Raw genomic sequence first — 19,300 nt, forward strand, 5'->3', positions numbered from 1 at the left:
CAGAGACAATAAAATGGGCCATGTCATTGGCCATGATAAAGTTGGTGTCTCTGGCACTGAGCTCAGGGAAGGGCAGGGTCAACTTGGAAGACATCACAGTGTCAGAGAACTGGCACCAGGCTAAACCCTGGAAGCTACCACTGGTGGGAGCCTGGGTGGAAGCCCGTGGTGGGAAAAAGCAGCAGGGTTGGCCAGAATCAACATGCTAATTAGGGCCAAAGTGGAGAAGCTATCAATATTCATCGACCCATTGCTTTCTCCATTTATTCAATCACAATTTATTAAGCATCTGCTAAGTATTGGGTCCCAACATAGGTAGTTGCTCAGGATAAACAAAATGGATTATCCTGGACATTCTAACACAGGTAAGATAAACAGGTTACCTGGATTAATGACAAAATATAGGATCACGGGATACTGTATTCTGGTTTATTTTTTTTTTGTTTGTTTGTTTTTTTGTTTTTTTTTCTGTATTCTGGTTTAAAACTAAATGGGCACCAAGCTTAATTTTTATCTCTCCAGTGAAATTCAGAAGACTGAGCTCATAAGATGGGGTTGACTTGGCCCTGGTGTTATTCCAGCATTTACTCTGAATTTCTGTGGCATTCATGTCTATCACTGTAATGCTAAATCGATGTACTGCATAGAAGTCAACAAGATCAGAAAGACTTGGCTATTAATTAGAAGATTAAAAAAACAACAACAACTATCAGCCCCATGAATGCTATCTAAAGTTGTCAAGCACTCACACCACAGCTAAGAATTGTTCTACATTGTAGAAAAATCCTATTCTCTAGGAAGGCAATTCTGCTCCAAAAAGCTGACACTCTTACAACAGTAACAGCACAACAGTGCAGCCCAAAGACCTTCATCTGAGGCATCTGTAGCTGAAAAGAACCTGTTTTTGAATCACTGTTTTTGTCCAAATGTTATCTCATGTCAAGCTGTCCCTTATTTTGTTTCCTGCTACTCAGATGCCAGGTTATTTGATCTGGCTTGTTCTTAGAAAAAAAAAATCAGTAGAGTGCATAATCATATCATGTGGATTCTTTGTTTTTTTGGTTAAAAAAAAAAAAAAAAACTTGGGGCAGCCTGGATGGCTCAGCGGTTTAGAGCCATCTTTGGCCCAGGGCGTAATCCTGGAGACCCAGGATCAAGTCCCACATCGGGCTCCCTGCATGGAGCCTGCTTCTCTCTCTGCCTGTTTCTGCCCCCCCACCCCCGTGTGTCTCATGAATAAATAAAATCTTTAAAAAAAAAATTATCCAACCAGTCGTAAGCAAAAAAGGATTTATTTATTCATGTAAACAAGAGATCCAGGAAGTAGGTAGGTTTTGCTTCAGATGTGGCTGATGGAGATAGCCAAATGATGTCACCTGGTCTCTCTCTCTCTCTCTCTCTCTCCATCTTTCAATTCTGCAATTTTCTTTCTTCCTTCTTGGGCTGGCCTCTTCACTCATGGTGACAATACAGCTGTGCAGCTCAAAGACTACATTCCCCCAAAGTGTGAAAACAGCAAAAATGAGAGAATGTCTCTCCTTCCAGTTCAAACAAAAAGCCTGGACCTAACCTTCACCTGCCAGAATTAGGTCAGGTGTACCTCCCTGACCCGATCACATTGGCCCGGTCAGCCTCACTAGAATCACAGGAACATTGAGTAGAGATGGCATAGATTTTTTTAAATTGAAGTATAATTGACATATGACATATTAGTTTCAAGTGTACAACATAATGATTTGATATTTTCATACACTGTGAAATGATCACCACAATCAGCCTAGTTACCATCTGTCACCATACAAAGTTACAAAATCCAAGGAGTAGATTTGTAAGTGAAAATTAAGTACTATTATTAAGAACAGGGTAAATGGGTATTAAGCACCCAAACTCATCATTGTTCACCACAGTCACATGCTAAACTGGTGTATAAAGATTCCATATTGGGCTCCTGGGTGGCTCAGTTGGATAAGCAACTGCCTTTGGCTCAGGTCATGATCTCAGTGTCCTGGGATCGAGCCTCACATCAGGCTCTCTGCTCAGCAGGGAGTCTGCTTCTCCCTCTAGCTCCCCCACACACACACTCCCTCTTCCTCCCTCCCCCTTGTGCTCACCCTCAAGCTCTCTCTCTCTCTGAAATAAAATATTTAAAATAAATAAAGGCTCCATATTAACTTCTTAGCCCCTGGGGACTACATGAGTCTTTTTTTTTTTTTTTTTCTACATGAGTCTTAACTTGGTGTAGATAGACTTGAACAGGTGGAGAATACCTAACTTCTGTCATCATGGCCCTTATTCCCAACGTTCTTACCAAAAAACTAAGGCTGGAGCAAGGGCTCTGAGATTAAAGACACACACACACACACACTCCACCTACATATATACGTGTGTGTACATACAGAGAGAGAAAAAGATTTTTAAGGAATTGGCTCACACAATTGTGGGAGCTAGCAAGACCAAAATCTATACAGCAGGTTAGCAGGCTGGAAACAAGCAATTCATCCACGTTACAATCTTTTTTTTTTTTTTTTTTTTTCCACGTTACAATCTTAAGACAGAATTCCTTCCTACACAGGAAACCTCGATTTTTGCTCTGAAGGCCTTCAACTGATTGGATGAGGCCCACCCATATTATGGAGGGTAATCCCTTTTACTTCAGGTCAGCTGATGGTAATTTTTTTTTAAGATTTATTGACTTATTTACTCATGACAGAGAGAGAGAGGCAGAGACACAGGCAGAGGGAGAAGCAGGCTCCGTGCAGGGAGCCCGATGTGGGACTCAGTCCAGGCACCACAGGATCACGCACTAAAACAAAGGCAGACACTCAACGGCTGAGCTACACAGGTGTCCCCTGATTGTAAATGTTATTTTTTTTTTTTAATTTATGATAGTCACACGAGAGAGAGAGAGAGAGGCAGAGACACAGGCAGAGGGAGAAGCAGGCTCCATGCACCGGGAGCCCGACGTGGGATTCGATCCCAGGTCTCCAGGATCGCGCCCTGGGCCAAAGGCAGGCGCCAAACCGCTACGCCACCCAGGGATCCCCAAGGTGATATATAAAATTAACCAGTGCAGTGCTTGAGGTTGATTTGTCCTTTCATCCTGGCAGGCACCAGATTCCAGCAGGCATTGTCTCCAGCAAGGAACAGAGAATGCAGAAGTCCGGTTCCCACCCTGACCTAGGGCCAGAAAATGACCCTAAAGAAACTATATGGCGGGATGCCCGGGACGCCTCTCTCTATGCCTGTCATGAATAAATAAATAAAATTTTAAAAAGAAACTATACGAGAGATAATGGAACAGAGAGCTGGGAGGAGCCTCAGCTCTGAGCATCGACCTCAGAGCCGCCGTATCAGGCTTGGGTGGCCTACTTGGTGAGGTTGACTCTTTATGAGGGAGAGGAAGAAACTTCTATGATATTCAAGTCACTGAATTTTTGGGAGTTTCTGTTACATACAACGGAGCTCAATTCTATATAACACAGCTCTTTCTCTGTCGCGCGGAGGTGGAAGCTCCTGTGCAGTCAAGCCCCGGCTACACTCCTGGCCGAGGAAGGCATTGCTGCTGGAGGTGTAATGGCCCTTACTACTGCTTCACAAGAGGTGCTGAGGCCCGCCCTCCTCCACGATGGCCTACCTAGCACGTGGAATTCGCGAAGCTGCCAAAGCCTTAGACAAGCGCCAAGCCCATCTTTGTGTGCTTGCATCCAACTGTGATGAGCCTCTATGTATGTCAAGTTGGTGGAAGCCCTTTGTGCTCAACACCAAATCAACCTAATTAAGGTTGATGACAATAAGAAACAATAAGAAACTAGGGGAATGGGTAGGCCTCTGTAAAATTGACAGAGAGGAAAAACCCCATAAAGTGGTTGGTTGCAGTTGTGTGGCAGTTAAGGACTATGGCAAAGAATCTCAGGCGAAGGATGTTATCGAGGAATACTTCAAATGCAAGAAATGAACAAATAAAAAACTTGGTTTTTGGTCTTCAAAAAAAATTCTATATAATACAAAAAAAAAAACAAATAAAGAAAATAACTCATTTAAGAAATCGAAAGACTAAACAAGAAATCATTATTTTAAAAGAGCATAATTCAAGATGACAGAAATAAGATTAGAGAATTGTGGGGCTTTTAGTATAAATATAAATGTTTTAAAAATCCTTGTGAAGGAGGCACCTGGGTGGCTCAGTTGGTTAAGTGCCAAACTCTTGGTTTCAGCTCAGGTTATGATCTCAGGATCATGAGATGGAGCCCTGCCCTGCATGGACTCCGCTTGAGATTCCCCCCTCTTCTTTCCCTCCTCCTCTGCTCCTCCCCCTGCTCACATTCTCTTGTTCTCTCTCTCAAATAACATCTTTTTTATTTTTTAAATATTTTATTTATTTATTCATGAGAGACACAGGCAGAAGGAGAAGCAAGCTCCACGCAGGGAGCCTGACGTGGGACTCCATCCCGGATCTCCAGGATCAGGCCCTGGACCAAAGGCGGCGCTAAACTTCTGAGCCACCCAGGCTGCCCCAATAACATCTTTAAAAAAAAAAAAAAAAAAGAAATCCTTGTGAAGGACTCTCAGACAGTGTCAAAACCATTTTCCATCACATTTTTTCAAGAAAGGTACATCAGTTTTCAGAAAGATAAACTTAGGGTGTTAATATAAAACAAAGTAAAATTCATGTCATAAAACAGTAAACAAAGAGTGTTGTTTAATATTGGCAATCACTATTTTAAAAACATCCACAAGCTTTTATCCACCGGATAACATCATGAGCTGTGCGCACACACACGCACACACACTTCGCACATCATAACTTAGTGGAGTGCCAGGCCCAGATGGTTTCGCAGATGATTTCTCTCAAAGCTGCAAGAAAGCAATAACTTCAACACCTCAAAATTTGTTTCAGTAGCTAGAAAAGGACATATGTCTACCAATACATTTTGCAAAGCCAAAAAGATCCTGAAAACAAAATCTACTACGAATATTGTTGCAAAATTCTAAATAAAACACGTACTAACAAATTTAATCAGGAAGCACATTAAAATAGTACTACTATAATGCTGCTAATTAAAGTTTATTACAACAATGGGGGCAGCCCCGGTGGCGCAGCAGTTTAGCGCCGCCTGCGGCCCAGGGCATGATCCTGGAGTCCTGGGATCGAGTCCCACATCGGGCTCCCTGCATGGAGCCTGCTTCTCCCTCTGCCTGTGTCTCTGCCTCTCTCTCTCTCTCTGCATCTCTATGAATAAATAAATAAAGACTTAAAAAATATATTTTTTTAAAAAAAATAAAGTTTATTACAACAATGCCAGGATATTTCAGTTTCAGGAAATCTATTGTCATAATTCAGCTCATTAATTGACAAAAGGAAAAAAGCATATATATTTATCTTGCTATGAGCCCAAAAGTCAGTTTTTATGAATTTCAACAGCTATATCTGATTTCTTAAAGTTCATGGTAAACTAATATATGAAATACTTCTTAATAGAATATAAAACTATTTGGTTCATACTAACAACTGTGAAACTGTGAAACAGAGTAATTTCCACTATAGACTTCATCAACCTCATAAACACCTACAATAATATCCTCATGTAAATGTAATAAAGACATCTCTAGAAAATATTGCTACTTTATTAACAGCAAAAGCAGTGTCCTTACAAGGTGCGAAGCAGATCGGTGGGTGCCTCCGTCATTCCCACCCAACAGGCCCCTCTCTTCCAACTAGATTGCTGTGCTGGTCCCTTAAAAAAATTCTAGGGATGCCTGGGTGGCTCAGTGGTTGAGGTCTGCCTTCAGCTCAGGGCATGATCCCAGAGTGCCAGGATCGAGTCCCACATCAGGCTCCTCGGAAGGAGCCTGCATCTCCCTCTGCCTGTGTCTCTGCCTCTCCCTGTGTGTCTCTCATGAACAAATAAATAAAATCTTTCCAAAAAAATTCTAGAGGCCCCAATAATGATAGAAACAAGGCAGACGAATAGCCTTTGGGCCAACACTGTTCCCATCACTAATGCCCAGCTCTTCCTGGAGGTGCAGGGGGCCGTAAGAGCCCTGCACGGCTGCTTCGCCTTCTTCTGACCACAGGCTCAGGGTGCTGAGGGGGCTCTTTCAAGAACTTCTCCTGGATTCTGGCCCACCCAGACCCCAGGCCTCGTTTATGGCCTCCCCAAGCCAGGAGGGCATGAGCTGATCCAGGGCAGGTCCAGGCAAGGTGGACGCACAGGGCTGATATTTTATGGCTTAAGCATCTTGAGAGGATCTGATGACTCAGCCAGCAATTTCTTGAGCTAACATCACCCATGTGGTAAGGAAATGAGGCTAAAAGTGTTCGGGATCAGCTGTGGGGCAGAACCGGGGTAGAAATGCACCTCAAGCAGGACTCTGCGGGGCTCAAGAGATCCAGGGGCCATTTAGAACAAAGAGAAGCTTGTGATCCAAGGGTGCCAGAAACGTAAGCCGGCTTCCCTGTCGGCATCCTCTTGGGATTGCGGAGTCCCCAGAAGCATAGACGCGCGCCATCTGGTGGCTCTCCGTGGAGGTGTCCACAGAATAGAGAGACCCCAGTAACTGAACCCACGCGGACCAGCAACTCCCTCCACTCGCGGCGGCGGCGGCGGCGGCGCGCAACTCCTGCAACACCAGGGGGCGCCACTCTCAGAATCCAAGTGAAGTGGCCCTTGGAGCGAAGCGCTGCGCGGGTCCCGACTGCGTCGGCCTTTCACGCACCCACCACCCAGCGGAGGGAGGGCTGCTCCTGGAGCTGGTTCTTGGAGGAAATGGGGAAGGGGAGAAGGGGCCTCCGGACTAGGGGCATCTGCCCTGGACAGAGGTGCCAGAGGGGCTTGGCACGTTCGATGGTAGAGCGGCAGTGCCGGGGGAGCAGGTGGGAGATGCGGGGGAAAGGGAGGAGGGGAGAGCTGCGAAGGGTCCCCAGGGTCCGGGCAGCCGGCTCGGGCTTTCTCCTGGGCCCCGCATTTTAAATCTAAGTAGCGGGGGGATCCCTGGGTGGCGCAGCGGTTTAGCGCCTGCCTTTGGCCCGGGGCGCGATCCTGGAGACCCGGGATCGAATCCCGCGTCGGGCTCCCTGCATGGAGCCTGCTTCTCCCTCTGCCTGTGTCTCTGCCTCTCTCTCTCTTTCTGTGACTATCATAAATAAATAAAAATTAAAAAAAAATCTAAGTAGCGGGCAGGTGTGCATCGTTAAGCCAGCTCTCTCTCTCTCTCTCTTTTTTTTTCCAGCTCTCTCTTTTAAGAAAATCTGAATTGGGGCAGCCCGGGTGGTCAGCGGTTTAGCGCCGCCTGCAGCCCAGGGCGTGGTCCTGGAGTCCCGCGTCGGGCTCCCTGCATGGGGCCTGCTGCTGCGTCTGCCTGTGTCTCTGCCTCTCTCTCTCTCTCTCTCTGTGTCTCTCATGAATAAATAAATAAATAAAATCTTTAAAAAAAAAGAAGAAAGAAAGAAAAGAAAATCTGAATTGGAATGCTTGTGGAGAGGAGCTTGTGCCCTCGCCAGGGCCCACCGGCCCCTGTAGTCGGCCCTACCCGCAGCTTCGCCCGTTTACACTGCACCTCCAGCCCCTGAAGCACGTGGGTTTATGACCCTGTAAGGGCATGGGGTGCTGGCTCTGCATAGCACACCTAGGAACTGACAGGGAACAGACAAGCCTGCCAGTAGCAGGAGCTCGAGCCAGGAGCCTCTAATCCTTCGCACTGGGTGATGGGGGTGGGGGGTGCCCCTAATCATCATCACTGGATTGTGACCTGAGATGCCCAGGCTCTCAAGGAAAGGCTGCTGCCCTGGCCCCCGCCCAGGCCAGGCCGGAGTTCTGCAGGACTGCTTTCCTGTCCTTGCTTCAGATCAACGCTGTCTGCTCACCCCTCTTAGAAGAATTGCCTCTTCCTCCTGGCTCAGGATTTCATTCCGTTTAGACTCTGTCTTCTCTCGGGAAAGCACTGGATGTTTTAGAGGGATTCCAGACCTCTTCCATGCAGCCTGCAGGAGGCCATAAGCCGGTTCAGGTACGAAAGGGCCAAGCTGGAGGCCGAGGTGCCGAAGACCCGGGACCTTAGAAGGGAGAAAGAGTGCCATCTGGTGGCCATTTCTGCAACACGGAGAACTAGGACACATTGTATTTTTGTTGTTTCTCTCCCCTGAGCTTGAGCAGAAAAAAGCCAGAGAGTAGCAGAGTACCTAAGGGCCACATCCGAACAGAAACAACACATTCAAGACATCCCCTCTTAGGGCGCCGGGGGGGCTCAGTCAGCTACGTGTCTGCCTTTGGCTAGGGCTGTGATCCCAGGGTCCTGGGATGGGGCTCCCTGCTCAGCGAGGAGCCTGCTTCTCCCTCTCCCTCTGTCGTCCCAACTCGCCCCTGCCCTGACTCATGATCTTTCTATCTCAAATAAATAAACAAAATATTTTTTAAGGCTTTATTTATTTATTCATGAGAGACACACAGAGAGAGGAAGAGACATAGGCAGAGGGAGAAGCAGGCTCCCTGCAGGGAGCATAATGCGGGAGACTCGATCCAGGTACCCAAGATCATGCCCCAAGCCAAAGGCAGACGCTCAACCTCTGAGCCACCCAGGCGTCCCTAAATAAAATAAATATTTTTAAAAACAAAACTAAACATTTCTCTCTTCTGCCACAACTGACCTCCCCTCTGCTCCCCAGTCACACATACCCCTCTGGTGTTACTCCTCTGTTGGAATGCCTTCCCTCCATCCTGGCAGGAACGTGTACTCTTCCTTGGAGACCAGGCTCAACGGGAATCCCGCCAGTGTTCAGTGTGGCTAGTGCCTTTCTCCCGTATTCCCCCAAACCTGGCCAAACCAGTCCTGCACTTACCGCAGTGTGGGGTCAATGCCCTGGCTCCAGTCTGTCTCCCACACCAGGCGTGTGCTCCTTGAGCAGTGCTGAGTAGCTTCTCCGTCCCCTCTTCTGGTATCACAGTGAGTCCTGCGAGAGGCACTCGGAGGAACAAGATCTCAGGTTCTCACTGGTGATCCCTTCTGACTCAACCACTGGGGCCCGGAATGCCAAGATTTGGCCTTGAGCTTGACTCCTACAAACCCCAGGGATGGCAGCAGGGTGTGGCATGGGAGATCCTTTCTGAGTTCCTGACTGCCATTGTTCACAGTCTTCAAGAAGCTTCTTCCTGGGCAGCCCGGGTGACTCAGCGGTTTAGCATCACCTTCAGCCCGGGGCGGGATCCTGAGGTTCCGGGATCAAGTCCCACATTGGGCTCCTTGCATGGATCCTACTCCCTGGGCGCTGCCCTACCAGCAGGGCTTCTAGGCTAACAATTCTCATTCATCATTCCATTTCTGTGTTTACCAAGGAACTTTAAGCTTGAGAGTTTGGGATAAATAAAAGGAGATACAGCTTTCATAGAGAAGGTATTCAAAAGACCCCCAAAGGAGAGTGTCAGTAAAGCCTTCGGGGCTTCAGCTGGATCTCCCGTGGGTCTGTTCTCCTTCCCAGCTGCCTTTCCACTCACACTCACACACTTGTATTGGGCACCTCTCAACACAAGCCTGATTTGAGTGGGGAAAGTCTTGCACGTGTCCCAAACACAGGCACATTGTGTCACAGGCACATAGTCATTCATGTTGCCTTTACTGCTGACCACAACTAGGAGGCCTCACCACAGCAGGTAGGTCTGAAGGCCTTTTGAAGAATACTACCCCTATGTGTACTACAAGATTGATTGCAACTTGCTGGAATTCAAGTAAATATGAGCTCCTTCCCAGACAATCTTGTCCTTGTGTTGGTGTATTCTAACAGATATAGGTTGTAGTATGAAAGCACTTTTAACTCTCTATTGTCCTTTGCTTGCTTCTGCCCCCCTTTCCTAAGTGAGTTCTTCCATAGTGGTCCATCTCGCAATATTTTCTTCTTAAAGGAAAATGGATATCTTACTTCTTTTTACTGATCAGGTCTGTAAATGTGTACTAAAAAAAAAATCAGAGTTTATTTAAAAACAGAATAGTTCATTTAAAGAGGTCTTTATTGATATTGTGATATGCATTAATTCCATTTGTTACTGTTGTGCACAAAAGCCTTGTTTACAAGGGAATGGTAAACGTTTATACCATTTTGTTCACTGTATTTAGCAGACATAACTGTCTCATAGTTACTGATTCATGATGTAAAGAAATGTGACAATATTCAGGTATGTGCTTCCTGAATGTTTCAAATTACAATCTGTGAGCACTGTTGACACCCACAGGAGATAATAAAATTATCTGTGCAAAGGTGAAAAAACAAATGGCTATACAGGGCCTGTGACCCCTCCCCACACTGCTTGCCAAGAGGAGACAATACCATGGGGCTCAGATATTTTCTTATTTAAGGATCACAATATTTGGAGTGCAATATCTGTGTTTGCTGATCCTTGCTGTGGTCTCCCTCGCCAATGGTTTTGTCCTTCTGAGAGAATTTCTCGTTTATAGGTCTGCCCTTCCATCTTAACAAGATATGTTAAAATAAGTTATTCAGAGAGAAGGAAAAGGATATAGATCAGAAAATCAGATCTATAAAAAGAAGAGTATTAGAGAAGGAATAAGTAAAGGTAAAATAAAGGGTTCTTTTCTGATTCTTAATTGATCTAAGATAATTGTTCAAAGTTATCATCACAGCCATGTATGTGGTGCTATTTGTGATACTTCTGAACTGGCATAGAGTGATTTAAAAGTAGGCTTCAGGGACGCGTTGGTGGCTCAGCGGTTGAGCATCTGCCTTTGGCTCAGGATGTGGTGCTGGAGCCCCAGGATCAACTCTCACATCAGACTCCCTGCATGGAGCCTGCTTCTCACTCTGCCTACGTGTCTGCCTCAATCTCTCTCTCTCATGAATAAATAAATAAAATATTTAAAAGGAATCAAAAAGTAAAAGAATAAAAGTAGGCTTCGATGCATTGTAACAAACTCTTACAAATTCTAGGGTAACCACTAAAAAGAGTTTTTTCGAGAAATATAACTGATATGCTAAGAGGAGAAAAAGGAAATTTTTTAAATACTCAAAACCAGTAAAGGCAGAAAAAGCAGAGAAGATAAGAAAGAAAGAAAAGCAGGGCTTAGATACCTGTATATGAGCATTCATAGCAGCATCATTCATGCAGAATTGCAAAGGTGGAAACAACCTCTTCCACACAATAAATGTCCAGCAACAAATGAATGAATAAACAAAATGTGTTATATCATTGTAATAAGTTATTAGTCAGTATTAAAAAGGAATTAAATTCTGATGCATGCTACAATATAGATGAAGCTTAAAAATATAAGTGAAACAAACCAGACACAAAAGGACAAGTATCATGATTCCATATCTATAAGGTACCTAGAACAGACAAATTCATAGAGACAAAACAGAACAGAGCTTCCCTGATGTGAGGGCAAGGGGGCTTGGGGAATTATCATTTAATGGGTACAGATTTTCTGCATGGGATTGTGAAAAGTTCTGGAAACAGATAATGATGATGGTTGTACGACACTGCGAGTTTACTTAATGCCACTGAACTATACACATAAAACTGGTTAAAATAGGGGTGGCCCCTCAGTGGCTCAGTTGGTTAAGCGTCCAACTCTTGATTTCAGCTCAGGTCATGATCTCAGGGTCCTGGGATCTAGACCCACATCTCATCGGCATCCAAGCTCTGTGCTCAGCAAGCTTGTCCCTCTCCCTCTGCTCCTCCCCACCTCCAACTCTAAAATAAATAAATAAATAAATAAATAAATAAATAAATAAAATCATTTCTAAAATGAAAATGGTAAATTTTATGCTATGTATATTTTATCACCATAAAATAAAAAGAAATAAAGAACACTGTCATGATTGAAAGTGTTACAAACATGATAGCTACTAATGTAACTAAAGCAATGATCAATGTAAATGTGAGTGGCCTAAATACACCAACTAAAAAATAGAAAGTGTCACAGTGGATTTAAAGAGACCCAGAAAGGGATCCCTGGGTGGCGCAGCGGTTTAGCGCCTGCCTTTGGCCCAGGGCGCGATCCTGGAGACCCGGGATCGAATCCCACATCGGGCTCCCGGTGCATGGAGCCTGCTTCTCCCTCTGCCTATGTCTCCGCCTCTCTCTCTCTCTCTCTCAATGTGTGACTATCATAAATAAACAAAAATTAAAAAAAAAAAAGAGACCCAGAAAAAAAATAAAAATAAAAAAATAAAGAACCCAGTTAGTATTATACTATATGTTGGCAAATTGAATTTAAATAATAATAAATAAATAAATAATCAGTTATATGTTGTGTACATGAAATCCACTTTAAATATGAAGACACTGGGATGCCTGAATGGCTCAGCGGTTTAGCCCCTGTCTTTGACCCACAGTGTGGTCCTGGGGTCCCAGGGTCAAGTCCCACATCAGGCTCCCTGCATGAAGCCTGCTTCTCCTTCTGCCTGTGTCTCTGCCTCTCTCTCTCTCTGTGTATCTCTCATGAATAAATAAAAATAAAATAAAATAAATATATATATGAAGACATGAATAGATTAAAAGTAAAAAAATGGAGGAACTTCCTTCTACTTGCTAGATGGGATACTGTCCATCTCATGAATTATTTAATAAAGCTGATTAGATATTCAAAAAATAAAAGAAAGAAGAAAGAAAAGAAAGAAGAAAGAAAGAAGAAAGAAAGAAAGAAAGAAAGAAAGAAAGAAAGAAAGAAAGAAAGAAAGAAAGAAAAGTAAAAGGATGGAGAAAAACCTACCACACTAACACTATTCAAAAAAAGCTGGAATCACTTTTTCGTAGGGCCCCAACAGGCCCTATAAACCAGTTCTCAAAGTGGGGCTCCCAGACTAGCAGCATCAGCAGCACCTGGGAGCTTGTCAGAAATGCCAATTCTCAGGCTCCCCTTGGAACTTTCTGAATCAGAAACCCTGGATGGAGGCCCAGGATCCGGTGGCTTAACAAGTCGGGGTGGTGGGGGGGGGGGGTGCGAGTGGCAGGTAGAAACTGATGTTCAGAACCTGTTCAATTCTGAGAGCCACTGCCCTACAGGTAGCAGGAAATATGGGTTTTGTCACTGATGACCTTTATCCTCTTGGGCAAGGCATTTCCACCTCACAAGGAAAATAGAATGTTGGGGCTTTTAGACAACTTTTAGACAATGCAGACTTCAGAACAGAAAAATATCAGAGATAAAGAGGTCAACTCTCCAAGAAGATATAACAACCCTTAAGCTGTATGCATAACAACAGTGTTAAAACACAGGAGACAGGGGCACCTGGGTGGCTCAGCAGTTAAGCTCTGCTTTCAACTAGGGTAGTGATCCTGGGGTCCTGGGATCAAGTCCAGCATCAGGCTCCCCATGGGTAACCTGCTTTTCCCTCTGTGTCTCTGCCTCTCTCTCTCTCTCTCTCTCTCTCTCTCTGTGTGTGTGTGTGTCTGTCATGAATAAATAAATGAAAATCTTTAAAAAGACAAAATACAGGAGACAAAAACTGATGGGACTACACATAGACAGATTCCCTAGTGTAGACTTCCTTCTCTCTCTCCATGAGGGACAGATCCATCAGGCAGGCAATCATAAGGGCGTATCTGAACCAAATAGCACCATCCATCAGCTGGATCTCATTGACATTTATAGACTCCTTCATCCAACAACAGCAGACTACACATTCTTCTCAAACTCACGTGTAGCATTCACCAAGGTAGGCCATATCTGGGCTGTAAAGCACACTTCAACTGATTTAAAAGAATAGAAAATCATGCCAAATCTGCTCTCAGACCAAATGAAATTAAACTAGAAATCAATAGCAGAAAATTAACTGGAAAATCTCCAAATATTTGGATATATTAGTATATGTTATAACCGTTAAATGGATATATTAATATAAGAAAGAATATATTAAACAAGGGTGCCTGGGTGACTCAGGTGGTTAAGCATCCACCTCTGGCTCAGGTCATGATCTCTGAGTCCTGGGATGGAGCCCCAGGTCAGGCTCCCTGCTCAGCAGGGAGTCTGGGGCTCCCTCTCCCTCTGCCCCTCCTCCTGCTCGTGCTCTCTCTCTCTCTCAAATAAATAAAATCTTTAAAAAAAAAAAAAAGAATATATTAAACAGCACACTTCACAAATAACATATGGGTCAAAGAAGTCTCAAAATAATCCTTAAAATTGTAAAATATTTTTAAGTAAATGAAAATGCAATTAATCGAAATTTGTGAGATGCACCGAGAGCAGTGCTTAAAAGGGAAATTTATTTTAAAAAATAAAGGGAAGGGCAGCCCCGGTTGGTTCAGTGGTTTAGTGCCACCTTTGGCCCACGGTGGGGTCCTGGAGACCCAGGATCGAGTCCCATGTTGGGCTCCCTGCATGGAGCCTGCTTCTCCCTCTGTCTGTGTCTCTGCCTCTCTCTCTCTCTATGTCTCTCATGCATAAATAAATAAAATCTTTTAAATAAATAAATGGAAATTTATAGTACTGATACATGTTACAACATAGATGAGCCTCGAAAACATGCTAAATGAAAAAATAGACACAAAGTCCATATACTGCATGATTTCATTTATATGAAATGTCCATTATACACAAATCCATAGAGACAAAGTAGATTTGAGGCTGCCTGAGGCTTGGGAACATTTCTCCTGGGGAGTACATTTTGAATCACTACTAGGTGGATTTCTTTTTGGAGGGATGAAATGTTCTAAAATTGGGACTTCCCAGCCTCCACTTGGCTGGGTTGGTCAATGTGACACAAGATGCTTGTCTTGGAGTTGTGAGTTTGAGCCCCACATTGTGTGTAGACATTACTTACAAATAAAATATTAAAAAATAAATTAAAGGGCAGCCTGGGTGGTTCAGCGGTTTAGCGCCGCCTTCAGCCCAGAGCATGATCCTGGAGACCTTGGATCAAGTCCCGCATCGGGTTCCCTGCATGGAGCCTGCTTCTCCCTCTGCCTGTGTCTCTGCCTCTCTCTCTGATCTATCATGAATACACAGTAAAATCTTTTTTAAAATTTTATTTATTTATTTATTTATTTATTTATTTATTTATTTATTTATTATTTATTTATTTATTTATTTAAATTTTAAATTAAACTAAATTGGGAGTGCCTGGCTGGTTCAGTTGGTAGAACTTGCAACACTTGAGCTCAGGAGATTACTAAAAAAAAAAAAAAAAAAAAAAAAAAAAAAGTTAATGTTCTAAAATTGATTGTGGTGATGATTGCACAACTCTGAATATACTAAAAGCCATGAATTGTACTAGCTAAATAAGTGAATTGTACAGTGTGTGAATTTGACTTAATACAGCTATTAATGAAAAACAGTAGGGATGCCTGGGTGGCTCAGCAGTTAAGCGTCTGCCTTTGGTTCAGGGTGTGGTCCTGGAATCCAGAATTGAGTCCCACATCGGGGTCCTTGTATGGAGCCTGCTTCCCCCTCTGCCTGTGTCTCTGCCTCTCTCTCTCTCTCTCTCTCTGTCTCATGAATAAATAAATAAGATCTGTAAAAAATAAAATAAATTAAGAAAAGAAAAACAGTAGAGGGGAAAATCTCTAAGTAATCTAAAAGGCATAAGCAATTGTAAATGATTTTGAAATGCTAGATAGAAGAAGCACAGATTAAATAGTAAAACAACCAAACCAAATATTAAAACATTCAAATCAAGAACTGACCTCTCCTTGAAAAGACCATATTGATCTAACAGCCTTTGGTTCCATGGGGGATGAGGGAGTTTTCTGCTACAAGACTGCTATGGTCTGAACTTTGTGTCCCTCAAAATTCATAGGTTGAAATCCCATTCCCTCAAGGTGATGGTATTAGGAGGTGGGCTTTGAGGGTGATTAGGTCATAAGGGAGGAGTCCTGATGAAGGGGACCAGTGCCTTATAAAAGACACTACAGAGCCCTCTGGTGTCTTCCTCCACGTGAAGACACAAAGAGAAGACCACTATGAACCAAGAAGCAGGCCCTACCCAGGCAATGAATCAGCCTGCTCCATGAATGTGGGCTTCCCAGGCTCCAGCATGGTGGGAGAGAAACTTCTGTTGCTTATAAACTACCCAGTCTGTGGTATTTTGTTATAGCAGCCCAAACAGACCAAGACAAAGGTCAAGTGTCATGCAACCAGGAACCCCTGGGTGGCTCAGCAGTTGAATGGCTGCCTTTGGTTCAGCATATGGTCCTGGTCCAGATCCCACATCGGGCTTCCTGCGAGGAGCCTGTTTCTCCCTCTGTCTATGTCTATGCCTCTCTCTCTTTCATGAATAAATTAAAAAAAAAAATTTTTTTTAAGTATGCAACCAACCTGAGACAGTCCCAACATACTGAACCGAAGGGCATAGGAGAAAACCAGCAGAGGTGCAGCCTTTTTCCTAAAAAAGAGTATGTGCATAAAAGGCCTACCCTGGATTGGGACACTCACCATGTTTTAAAGATGCATGGAATTTCTTTTTTTTTTTTTTTTTAAGATTTTATTTATTTATTCATGAAAGACACACACACACAGAGAGGCAGAGACAAAGGCAGAGGGAGAAGCAGGCTCCATGCAGAGAGCCCAATGCAGGACCTGATCCTGAGAGTCCGGGATCATGCCCTGAGCCAAAGGCAGACACCCAACCACTGAGCCACCCAGGCATCCCGATACATGGAATTTCACATCAAAATCTCATGTGCCTCCCCACCTCAAACCTCCTTCCCCTCAAATCCCATGTAGCACTATGGACTGGAGCACAACAGCAGCTGCCTCCTGTATAAGGGGCTGGGTGGTCCTGCATCTCTTGCAGTGGCCCTGCCCCCCACCACTACCTTACTCCTGGGTGGCCAGTCTGACTGCACCTGCCTGGCCCCTGAAGCAAACCCCTGTCCTCCATTAAAGATTTCTAAGGAAGACAGGGGAGTCTGCACCTCTTTGATTTGAAAGAGAAAGAAAGAGGAGATCACCTTATGGCTTCTTTTCACCTTTAAAAACATGTTCTGCAGGGATGCCTGGGTGGCTCAGTGGTTGAGTGTCTGCCTTTGGCTCAGGTGGTGATCCTGGGGTCCTGGGATGGTGATCCTGGGTGGTGATCCTGGGGTCCCAGAATCGAGTCCTGCCTGCATCAGGCTTCCCAGCAGGGAGCCTGCTTCTCCCTCTGTGTGTCTCTGCCTCTCTCTGTGTGTCTCTCATGAACAAATAAAGAAACATTTTTTTTAAATGTTCTGCAAAAAAAAAAGAAAAAAAAAAGGTTCTGCAATTCTTGGCTGAATTGAAAATGTGAATCATAAAAGAAAAGGCATGGTGGAGAGGGAGAGGCAGAGGGCAAAAACCCCTCCCAGGAGGGAAAACCAATTTAGATTGAGAAACTACCTAAGTGTTGGAGTTGGGCGCCTGGAGCCAGCTGGGGCCTCCGATGTCCTCCGGGGGAGATGGAGGAGGACCTCAGGGAGCATTGGGGAGGTACTTTGTGGGGGCGGTTGGCCGTTACACTTTGGTTTCAGTTTTAAGCACGTGGCTCTAGAGGGGACTTCCCTCAGCGGAGCAGGAAGCGCCAGGAGCAGGCTTCGCTGCAACAGCTGCCGCCGCCCAGCGCTGAAGCCTGCGGTGCTGGAGGGTTCGCAGAGCCGCCAGGAGCCGCAGCCTGCCCGGCCGCCCGCCCCAGGTCGGAGCCCGGGACCTTCCACCCCGAACCCCGAGGTTTGTGAAAGCACCACGTCTTCTGTCGGGCGTAGAAAAGGAAATGAAAGCTGATATTAGGTGGAGCAGCTCTTGCTGACGCTCAGAGTTCCTGCCAAGTCGATGTGAAGAGAGATGCCTGAAGGTGGCCCTTCTGGGGGACCATGAAGGGATCCCCAAGATGAAACCAGCCAGGCCCACCCTCCCAGAGATACAGATTGCCGCCTCCTCCCCTTCCTGGCCTCTTCTAGGAATAGGGAGAGGGGTGCTTTCTTTCCAGCAGATAATACAGTAAAAAAAAATAAAAGGTGGTATAAATGATGCAGCAAGGTCTCCCTCTCGTTACCGCTCAGACACCCACATTCTCTCCCCAAAGGAACTCTAAGCGTCTTTGGTTTCCGGCTAGAGCTAGTTTATTTTTTAAGGTTTTATTTATTTATTTATTCATGAGAGACACACAGAGAGAGGCAGAGACACAGGCAGAGGGAGAAGCAGGCTCCATGCAGGGAGCCCCACGTGGGACTCGATCCTGGGCCTCTAGAATCATGACCTGAGCCCAAAGCAGACCCTCAACCACTGCGCTATCCAGGCGTCCCTAGAGCTAGTGTATATATGTACAAGCAAAATAGATCATTTTCCTTTTTTTTTTGTAAAAATGTCAGCGTATTAGAACACAGTTCAGTCACTTGCTTTTTCACTTCTCAGTATGTCTCGGAGATTGTTCCAGATCAGCACCTACTGAGTTGATTTTCTAGTTGCATAGTATACCTTTGTGGGGTTGCACTGTCTTTTTTATCGATGTTGAACCTCAAGGTTATTTCCAGTCTTCGTTGTTACCAACCGCGCGGCAGTGAAAAACCTCATACATATGTAATTTCTCACATGTGCATGGAAAGGTACATTCCCAGAAAAGAAAATGCTGGAAATATTTTGCTAGTTGTTGCCAGATTCCCTTCTAAAAAATTCCTGCCAACCTTACCCTCCGGTTTGCGATAATGGGCGGTGCACCAGGCATGAAGTGAGGTGATTTCACCCCACTGTTCTGAGGAACTGCACAGGTGAAAGGACCCCAGGCGGAAAGGGCTGCTCCTTCCTTTCAGAGTTCTTCCTCTATATCTTTTTTGTTCATAGTCATCAAATTTAGAACAGTCATTTGTTCAGTCTCCCCTACTCTGGCCTAGGAATGCCTCAAGAGCTAAGATTGGGCCTTATTCACCCTTGTAACTCCAGTGTCTGACCCAGAGTAGGTGATCAGTAAATGCTTATCAGATGAATGAACAAAATAATAAATTGGGCTACTAGGTTCCATCTAGGAAAAAAAAAATTGGAAACTAAAGAATAAGGACTACTGCTATAACAATCTTAAAAGACTTGATTCTCTGCAACATTTCTGGCAGATGCAGGGGTTGGGGGCAGGGTTGCCTTTTTGCCTGTATTTCTCTAGGGAGATTAGCAATTAAATATCGAAAACAAAAAGAGTCTGTGCCTTGCAGGCCTCTAGAATATCTTGACTCAGCCAGCAGGCATCTCCACCCTTTGGGCCCACACTGACCTTAAGGCCTGAGTCCCAGGTGGTGGCTTTGTGGTACCCTATTTTCATGCAATGTGCAGGTATTTCCTGAGAGCTGCAAAGTGCCAGGCACTTTGCCAGTGCTGTCTGAGCTCCACCCTGGTGGGATTTCAGTGTTGTTCC

At 44.8% G+C, this 19,300-nt stretch overlaps 2 long non-coding RNA genes and 1 pseudogene across 2 annotated transcripts; 1 reads left to right on the plus strand and 2 right to left on the minus strand.

The window, feature by feature from the left end:
• Window positions 1–1,273: 1,273 nt before the first annotated feature.
• LOC140601287 (uncharacterized) lies at window positions 1,274–9,170 on the minus strand. Its single transcript, XR_012004323.1, has 3 exons — window positions 8,837–9,170; window positions 7,865–8,053; window positions 1,274–1,489 (listed from the first exon to the last, which is right to left on the minus strand). It is a non-coding gene; the product is annotated as an uncharacterized lncRNA (long non-coding RNA).
• On the plus strand, window positions 3,293–3,997 carry LOC140601860 (small ribosomal subunit protein eS12-like; annotated as a pseudogene).
• Window positions 9,171–15,057: 5,887 nt separating the features above from the next.
• On the minus strand, window positions 15,058–17,453 carry LOC140600673 (uncharacterized). Its single transcript, XR_012003848.1, has 3 exons — window positions 17,302–17,453; window positions 16,896–17,153; window positions 15,058–15,115 (listed from the first exon to the last, which is right to left on the minus strand). It is a non-coding gene; the product is annotated as an uncharacterized lncRNA (long non-coding RNA).
• Between the last annotated feature and the right edge of the window lie 1,847 nt (window positions 17,454–19,300).

The sequence above is a fragment of the Canis lupus genome, chromosome 12, assembly GCF_048164855.1.
Source record: "Canis lupus baileyi chromosome 12, mCanLup2.hap1, whole genome shotgun sequence".
In the NCBI taxonomy this organism is placed as follows: Eukaryota; Metazoa; Chordata; class Mammalia; order Carnivora; family Canidae; genus Canis; species Canis lupus.